The sequence below is a fragment of the Carassius gibelio genome, chromosome A1 (genome assembly GCF_023724105.1).
Source record: "Carassius gibelio isolate Cgi1373 ecotype wild population from Czech Republic chromosome A1, carGib1.2-hapl.c, whole genome shotgun sequence".
In the NCBI taxonomy this organism is placed as follows: Eukaryota; Metazoa; Chordata; class Actinopteri; order Cypriniformes; family Cyprinidae; genus Carassius; species Carassius gibelio.
In genome coordinates, this window is record NC_068371.1 from 23,206,165 (window position 1) to 23,214,987 (window position 8,823).

Below are 8,823 nucleotides of genomic sequence, written 5' to 3' on the forward strand. Positions count from 1 at the left end.
AGGCTACATTCATTTTGTTACAGTATGTAGTTTAGTGCACAAGTTTAAATTAATCGGATAAAATGTGATTAATTATTTTTGACAACAATTGCTTGTATAAAAACATTGACTGTTTGCTTTGCTGTATCCAGAACTTGGATTGCAGCACTTGGGTTTTCTTAGAATGTAGTAATAATAATGTAAAATACACAAGAACAAAAATAAATGAGAAACACAATTACAAATAATCTGAAGAAATTATAAAGAATGCATCTCCCTTCTGCTTGCCCTTGATTCATATGTAATATATAATACATAAAACAAGGAAAATTCAAATTATTTTGTTTTATTTGCATGGCATCCTTCAGGTCACGCTTATGTTTAGCAGAGCAAATTAAATAAGATTAATTGAAATTACATTAAACTAAATGAACAGATAAAATCTGATGAGATATTTCCTGAAACAGTTGCTTTTTAATAAATAACTTTTTTCAAAAACTAAAAAAAAAAATTATTTTCTTATCACTGTCAGGATTCCACCACCATCATCATCACTCCCTCCACCCACTCGCTCGTCATCCCCTGAATATTAATTGTCATCACCTGCATCTCTTCATCCTCATCACCGTCACCTGCTATCCTTCATCACTGCTCACCCTTATATACCCACTCTCAACCTTCAGTCTCCGTCTGATCTCGTCATTACATGGCTTACAGACTCTATCTCAACACTCGCCTGAGAATCCGCGTATCTTCTGAGAACCCTCAAAGATCGGCCAGTCTTCTTCTGCCTTCAGTCCTCCTTCGGTGATCCCACTTCCACTTACTGTGATCAGAGATCGCTCAGTTGAATTGATATTGGTCCATACTCGCTCTCACTCTGATATTCCCGTCTGGTTCGGAGCATTCTGCTAATAAAACTCTCAAACGGTCCATCCTGTCTGCCTCCTGTCTCGTTTGTGACAATCACCATCACAATTTTAGAATTTCTACTGCAGCACTTCACAGAGTTTTCTTAGAATGGAATGCTTGTGTTATATTACTTATTGAAGTCTACCTGAATAAAAGCCTCTGCAGTAAGAATGAATATAAAAGTAAATATGAAAACACCAAGACACTCAGAATGCATGAAAGCACTTGACCAGCAGCAATGTTCTGCTCAGTTTGGTCTGAGTGGACTTCAAGGGTCGAACCATTTAATTCAATGTCAAATCTAATTCAGAGTCTAAAACTTATTTAAAGTTCCTTACACAGGAGAGAACAGTATCAAACTTAATTAGGGCTCTATCCTCCTCACCTCTTTAGATGAAACAAGGTAATTTAACTTGTCTGGGACACTACGAGAACAAAATGTTGGACGCCTACACACCTGTGAAAGATTCCCAAAGCTCTGATCCAGTTAAAACCTGTCTCTCCATCTCTCCATCTTTCCCTCTCTATGCTTTAATCCTTAGTGCTAAATGATGATGAAAGTTCAAAACAGATTTGAAGGAATAAAAAAAAAAAAATCGAAGGAAGATGAAAAAAAAAAGAGAGAGATAAATTTGGAGCTTTTGTTGTTGCAGACATGGAAGAAAAGCACTGTTCATTTTGCATATTGTTACAGATAAAAGCTGGGATTCTCATCGAGTGCAGCATTTCCCATAATCCTTTGCTGAGTGTTGATAAACTGCTGTAGGGTGTTTCTAGAATAAGTGGATGTAGTTTCTAGAATACTTGAGTGGGGAGCGGAGGAATTAGGGGTGTTATGTAGTCTCTTCAAGGCAGTTCATCTTGTCATAACAACTCACATCTTCATGCTCTTTTTCTTTCTCCCTCTCCGTCTCTCCCTCTCTTTTCCTCTGTCTCTTGCTTCATGTCAGCCGTTAATTGTGTTTTGATGTTCTTGCAGACTTGTGATAGTGCTTCTACCCTTTCAAGCCCAAACACAGCATAGAGTTGTCCATTCACATGAACACGCACACACAAAATGCAGTTGTCTCTTCAAATAAACATCAGATCTGCTGTCACTTCACCGACACGCAAGTATGCATGCTCTTTGCATGCAGCCATATTCTATTTCACTATTGTCCATTATTATTTGTCCCACCTATTTCCAATTGGTTTCATCCTTCTCTGCTTATTCCACAACCCCTGATCTCATAGACTTACCCACTGCCACACTCGCTTACAGCGACATGTAATCATCCAGTGTCAGATGCAATGATGTCAGATGAGGTCTTTGAATGTGAAGTGTGTGCATGTATTAAGCGATTCCAGTGCTCCTCTGCCCCTGACCCCACATCACACTGCTGTGGAAGTAAATATTTGCACGCAGTCATGAACTGTTGAGGGTTGCCTGTGACCCACAAGCTCTTGCTGCATTAAATATTAAACACCTTAGATATAAGTAGTGATGGAGAGGGAAATTGTGGAAGGACAGAAATATAAATGCCTTCTGGCATATATATACACACACACACACACACACATATTCTAATTTGCTTTGTTGGCACGACTGTAACATGATAACAAAGAAAAGATCAAAATAACAGAATAAAACATCATAATAGTTTAAACATTTATTAATAGTGTAACAAATTATGAAGATAGATAATATAAATTAGAACATATATGAGCATTTGATTCCAGTGTTCACCATATAAATACACGCTGTGGATCACTTGTGGTAGATAGTACGCAAATACATTGAGGTCAGATACAATACACACACCACACACATTCACCTTGTAGCACATCCACACATAGCTAGCAGCCAGTGCTGCTGTCTATACCTCACCTAATACTATCTCTAATTGTTCCTCTTCAGTCATGCTGTAAAAGCTTTTTTTTTTTTTTGTTCATGTAAGGTGCACCTTTTTCTCAATCTCTCCTGTTTTACAGTGAACACAAACTCTTTGATCTCTTGGTAACCAGGGGTGCGTTTCCCAAAACCATAGTTGCTAACTAAGTTTGAACTTAAATTTCCCATTGCCAACCAGGTTAGCAACTATGGTTTTGGGAAACACACCCCAGATCTTTTTGTGTCTGCTGGTATCAATAGCTAGACTGTGCTTACCGAGCCTGTATTTTGGCACTTGGTTGAATTGTAATTTACTTTGTGATTTAGTTTCTCAATCTAAATGTTTCAGATATAAATTTTAGATTGTTTGATCATGTGATTTATTTTGATGATTGGGTGAGAAGCAGTGCTGGTCTGAGACTGGTTTGTGTTGGTAGAGTTATTCAGGTTAGTAAGCCTCAGAACCAGCTGACTTTGAGGATTTTTTTCAGGGGCTCAGTACTTGGGTTTGTAACATTTTAAAATGTAGTAATTCTGTGGGACTTGATTTTAGATGCATCCAACATTTTAGGGATTATATATATATCAATGGGAATCAGCCTTATTCTGCCCTACATACAATTTTGGGTGTTTTCCTTTGCAGTTTTAGAATTATTTAGCAGAATTTTAAGTAGAGCTTCATTCTGTCATTTAGTGTAGCTTTGATCACTGAGTGGACCCAATACCTCACTTCCATACAGCCCAATGGGATGAATAACACAATCAAAGATTTTACATCAAATTTGGAACTGGTTCAATACTTAATTCAATACTTTGGAATTTATTGCCAATTTGTATTGCACATTTGTTGTTTGAATACATTGATTCTTCACCACTCTGTAAAGGTTTGTAATATAATCCATCATGCCAAATAGAATCAAAAGCTTTTTTTAAATCAACAAACCATGGAAGAAACCCAGTCTGACTAAGGCTCAAGACGTGTTCATTAAGGAAGTTTACTATTCTATTGTTTAAAATACAGCTGCTAAACAATATCCCCAGATTACTGCTCACACAACTGCCTCTGAAATTATTGGGGTCCAGTTTATTTCCACTCTCATGAATTGGGGTAATAAGTCATTGGCTCCAAATGTCAGGAAAAAACTAAGTACAAGGTGGATTAATTTGAGCACAGCTATCTGTGATCACCTGCGTATCCTTGCTCATCGCTCCTCATGAAGCCTCCTCCCTCCTCGATCCTTTACAACATTACAATATATATATATATATCATATCATTGTGAGTTTATGGGATGAATAAGTGGGTTGCCATGTGTTCTATGTCTTTGTTTGTTCAGCACTTTGGTCAGCCATGCTTGCTTTTTTAAAATGTGCTAAATAAATGAAACAAACTTGAAACTTGAAAGAAATTCCAGGCCAAGCAACATTTCTTTTCTAATTGTCATGGACCCCTGCCCAAGTTAGTGCTGGACCCGACACCTCAGGCATTCTCCTGATCTGTGGGACAGGAAGAGGAGGGAGCCAAGTGTCGCAAGAGCTGGACTACCCCCCAAGCAGCCTCTGTTGTGCCTCCAAGCAAGCCGTTCAGTTCTGGTTGCTGACGGCAGTGTGTTTGTGATAACTTCTCTTGTGAACAATGGACCCGTGTTAAAAGAGCCCACGCAACCAGCCTGCATGAGTGTAGGGACTGGTCAAGGTAGTCAACCTCCCGAAAATTGATCCAACCCCTTGTCACATAGGCCGAGACCTGGCAGGCCATCCCTGGAGTGTCAGATTGAGTTTTGGAGGTAATAAAAAATTATATTATACACTTAATTTGCTCGAAAACCCCAGCGGTTCCCTGGTGTGGTTTCCACCTTGGTTCAGAGCACGGACGCACAAAGATGACCTACTCTCTCATTGGTGAGAGGAGCCATTGAAACGGTTCCCCGAGATTAGAGCGAATCAGGCTTCTACAGCCACCATTTCCCCCGTCTCCAAAAAGGATGGTGACTTGTGGCCCATCCTCGACCTCAGACACCTGAACCACACCTTCATGAAACAGCTGTTCAGGATGACGACTTTGAGATATATCCTCTCGCAAGTTTGCCTAGAGGACTGGTTCATTTCCCGGACCAGAAATATGCATACCTTCACATTCAGATAACCCCCTATCACATACGATTATTGAAATTCGACCTTTGAGGGAGTGGTATATCAACATACAGTCCCTCTAGGACTGTCTCCACCTCCCCACTCTTTTATGAAGTTTATAGACACTGCTCTTTCCCCTCTGAGACAGAAGGGGATATGCGTATTGGATTACCAGATCCTTCCTCCTCAGCCACGTAGAATGCAGTGTTCAACTCAGCCCAGATGAGGGCTACAGTCGCTTTGTGCAGCCCCATTCCCGAGCCATTGGTTAGATTTTTATATCACTGGACGAACCAATAGCCGTGCATTTACACTGCGTGATTGAAAAAGGCTTTAGTCATCTGAGAAAAAGTAGTTTTCCCCGTGAACATCTTAGCAACACAGTACTCATTCCCATATCTCAGGGAACCGATGTTATGTTAGTAACCGAGTATGTTTCAGATTTAATAATTTAAAAACCTTTTTTTATCTTTTTTTTTGCCTTTCTATTTCAACACAGTTTTATATACTGCTTTTTATATATTTAATTTATAACCAAATTAACACAATCTTTAGTTTTATACATATACATTCACTTATTAGATTTTTCAGTTCTTCAGAACTGAGGGATTTAATAAATTTGTCTGTGCTGTCTGAAGCCCATCTGTATCTTTGCTGGATTTGATACATTATACAGATTTTGAGTATGTTTTGTGTTAGTGTGTGATATGTTTTAAAAAAAAATTATTTGGTTATGGTCAGGAAGTGCAGGTTGTTTTATGACAGTGAATGCACTGAAGAAGGATGGGTCCATGTTAGTGATGATGTTATAGTCAACTGCACTAGCTCCAAGACCTGAATAGCACATGAACCTCGTTAAAGAGTCCCCTCTGATCCTGCCAATTAGTATGTACAGACCTAAGGCTTGGCAGAGCTGCACTAATTCTGTACTGTTTTTATCTGTTGTTTGGTCAAGATCATTGGTATCCAAACACAGTGAATCCAATGCGTTTGTGTTTAGCTCCTATTTTAAAATTGGCCATTAAAAAAGTTTCTGTTCATTTTGTTGGTCACGGTAACCCTGCCCCCAGCCCCAGACGCAAGCGGTTCTTACTTCTAGACCAGCAATGTTTTGGTTTTACATTCAAACCACTCCTGGTTTGGAGCTGGTGCTTTGGGTCTCAAAAAACAAAGAACCAATTTGTAACTAGGCTATGGCTCTGAACCAGCACTCAAACTTCCTTGGTAGAAAAGGAGTATCAGGTTTTCTTTTGTCATTGTATAATTCTCTTTGTAACAAACTTCCCTGCACTCTGTTTGCACCACGGTTGCCATAGTGATCAGAACTTCAGCTAACTTTAGCTTTTAGCTTTAAATGATGAGAATAAAATTAAATATACAGTTTTTGTGTTATTGTTTGTCTGTCTATCTGTATATCTATTTATATGTAAGTCTTCTTCTATATATCTTGACTATTACTTGTTATCAATCTTGGCTGAACACATCTTATTACTCCTATGGGAAGTCCTTATAATAACAGGTGCAGTAACACATGTGCATGTATATATTGTATGTATATATAGACAAATAAATTATATACAGCAATGAATCCATTGAACCTCCTCACGCCATATTTTGAATGCAGGCAAATGCTGTAATTTCCCAGACCTGATACAGAAACTTTCCAGAGGCAAACTCTGCAGTTTCTCAGAGCTAGATGAAGCCACTTGTTACCTGGATCTGTAGAACAAAATAGTAAACCATCAGAATGTTCTCCTCTATGAGTTGTACCCGAATACTGTGTGGATGTAGAGCATCAAATGTATAAGATTATTTTAAAGCAGAGATATGTACTTGAGTTCACCAAAAATCGCTCCCTTGTGTTCATTGGAGAAGTAAATGTTTATGTGGTTCAAGTACCACAGTTTGGGTTTAAGTGCTGCATTATCACCAACCACCTACACGAAGACACACATATGCATACGCACACACTGTTATGCACATGCACAAATAGGTTCTCAGGGGAAGCTGAAGAGATGGAGAACACACTAGGGATGGAGGCAGATGTATTTTTAGCGGTGTAGTGCAAAAGAGTTAACAAAGAGCTCTTGTCAATGCTAAGCAGGACATTTCATCCATCTGCTTTTTTATGTATTGGTGTGTGGTTGTGTATGTGTGTAGTTGAGTGCTTTCAAGTATAATTATCTCACATTACCTGTCCAGAAGTATGAGGATGATTGTGGAGGAGGAAGAATCAATGGGGAGAAGCTCTGTTCCAAAACCTAGTGTGCTCCCTCACTTCCTACTGATTACATTGGCAGTATGCTAACTGAAAAGGAACATCATTACAGGACATTCACACTGACAAAGATAAATCACTGAGGTCCCTAAACCACTGTGCTGTTGGTTTGAAGAAGGTGTAGTTATTTTATTCATTGTCTGCACTCCCATTGGTAGTTTATTCACTCCATCACTGCTCATTTGCATCAACTTTGCATCAACCCTCATTGAAATGTATGTGCCAATGATGCTGCTGCTTAAATGTGAACACCCCTTTAGTGCACATCATACATATAGTTATTTCATAAACAATTCAAACTGTGTGTTATACACATCTGCTCTACAGTTATTACTCACAATTAGTTTCAATACAGAGGTCCTGAGAGAAACGACAGAATACTTAAATTATAAATATATGTAGGACACACTAATTTCATAATAAATATGCAGTTGATTGTAAAATTGAAGAGTTACTGAAAACAACAATAGAGAGTAATAAAGTGCAGCAGCAGCAAATCCAAGCTGGCTTGCTAGAGGAACAAAAGTGGGCTAATAACCTTAAAGAATTGGAGGTTAGACAAGCCCAAGATGTTAGCAGGATACAGGCTAGTGACTTTATTCCTAAAATGGGAGATAATGATGATGTTGAAAATTATTTGCATGACTTTGAGACAACTGCTTTCAGAGAAAAATGGCCAAAACATTGCCACCATTTCTATCTGGAGAATCACAGAAAGTTTCTAGATCTCAACCCAACCTTGGCAAATAGGTATTACTCTTTAAAGAAAGAAATATTAAGTCGCAGTTGTATTACAGAATTCGGGAGGGCCCAGAGGTTCCATGCATGGTGCTTCAAGAAAGAACAGCCACCATGTACACAGATGCATGAATTAATGCATCTGGCTAAGAAATGGTTAGAGCCTGGTGGTCACTCAGCAACAGAAGTGGTTGATTCCTTAGTGATGGACAGATTTGTAAGAGCCTTACCCGCTGAAGTGAAACGATTTGTCAGTCTGAATAACCCAAGTTCACCCCAATAATTAATAGAAGAAGATGAAAAATACTAAGCCAGTGCAGAAATGCTGAACTTACACGTTACTGGACTCTGGAAGCATGATTACCCTAGTGCATCAGTCCTTTGTCAACCCAAAGCAAATCTCACCAGAAAACCCAGTTCCAGTTTTGTGTGTGCATGGTGAGACCTGTACATACCCCACATCTGCATTAACACTAGTCACAACTAGAGGGAAGTATGAAATTCGAGCTGGGGTGGTGGGATCCCTGCCGGTACAGGTATTAATTAAACGAGATTGTCCTTTGTTTCATATGTTGTGGAGCAGAACAAGCAGAACAAGAGAACCACAGCGGCCCAGGGGTAAAGTCAGACAAAATATAATAAATCACAAAAGTCAAAATGTCCAAACTCTAACACACCACTCCCTTCCAGTGCAGACATGGATGTATAGAAGAGACAACCCGGAAGAGACGGAGTCGGCCTCAGAACAAGCAGATGAGCCACCACCACAGCCCGTCACTAAATACGGGGTACAGTTACAGACAGAACCCGATGAGCTGGGGTCAAATCAAGAGAGTGATAGCGGTCCAAAAGTGCCAGGGCATCAGATGTTAACAGGCCAGTATGGAACAGCCCAACTGAATGATCCTACACTC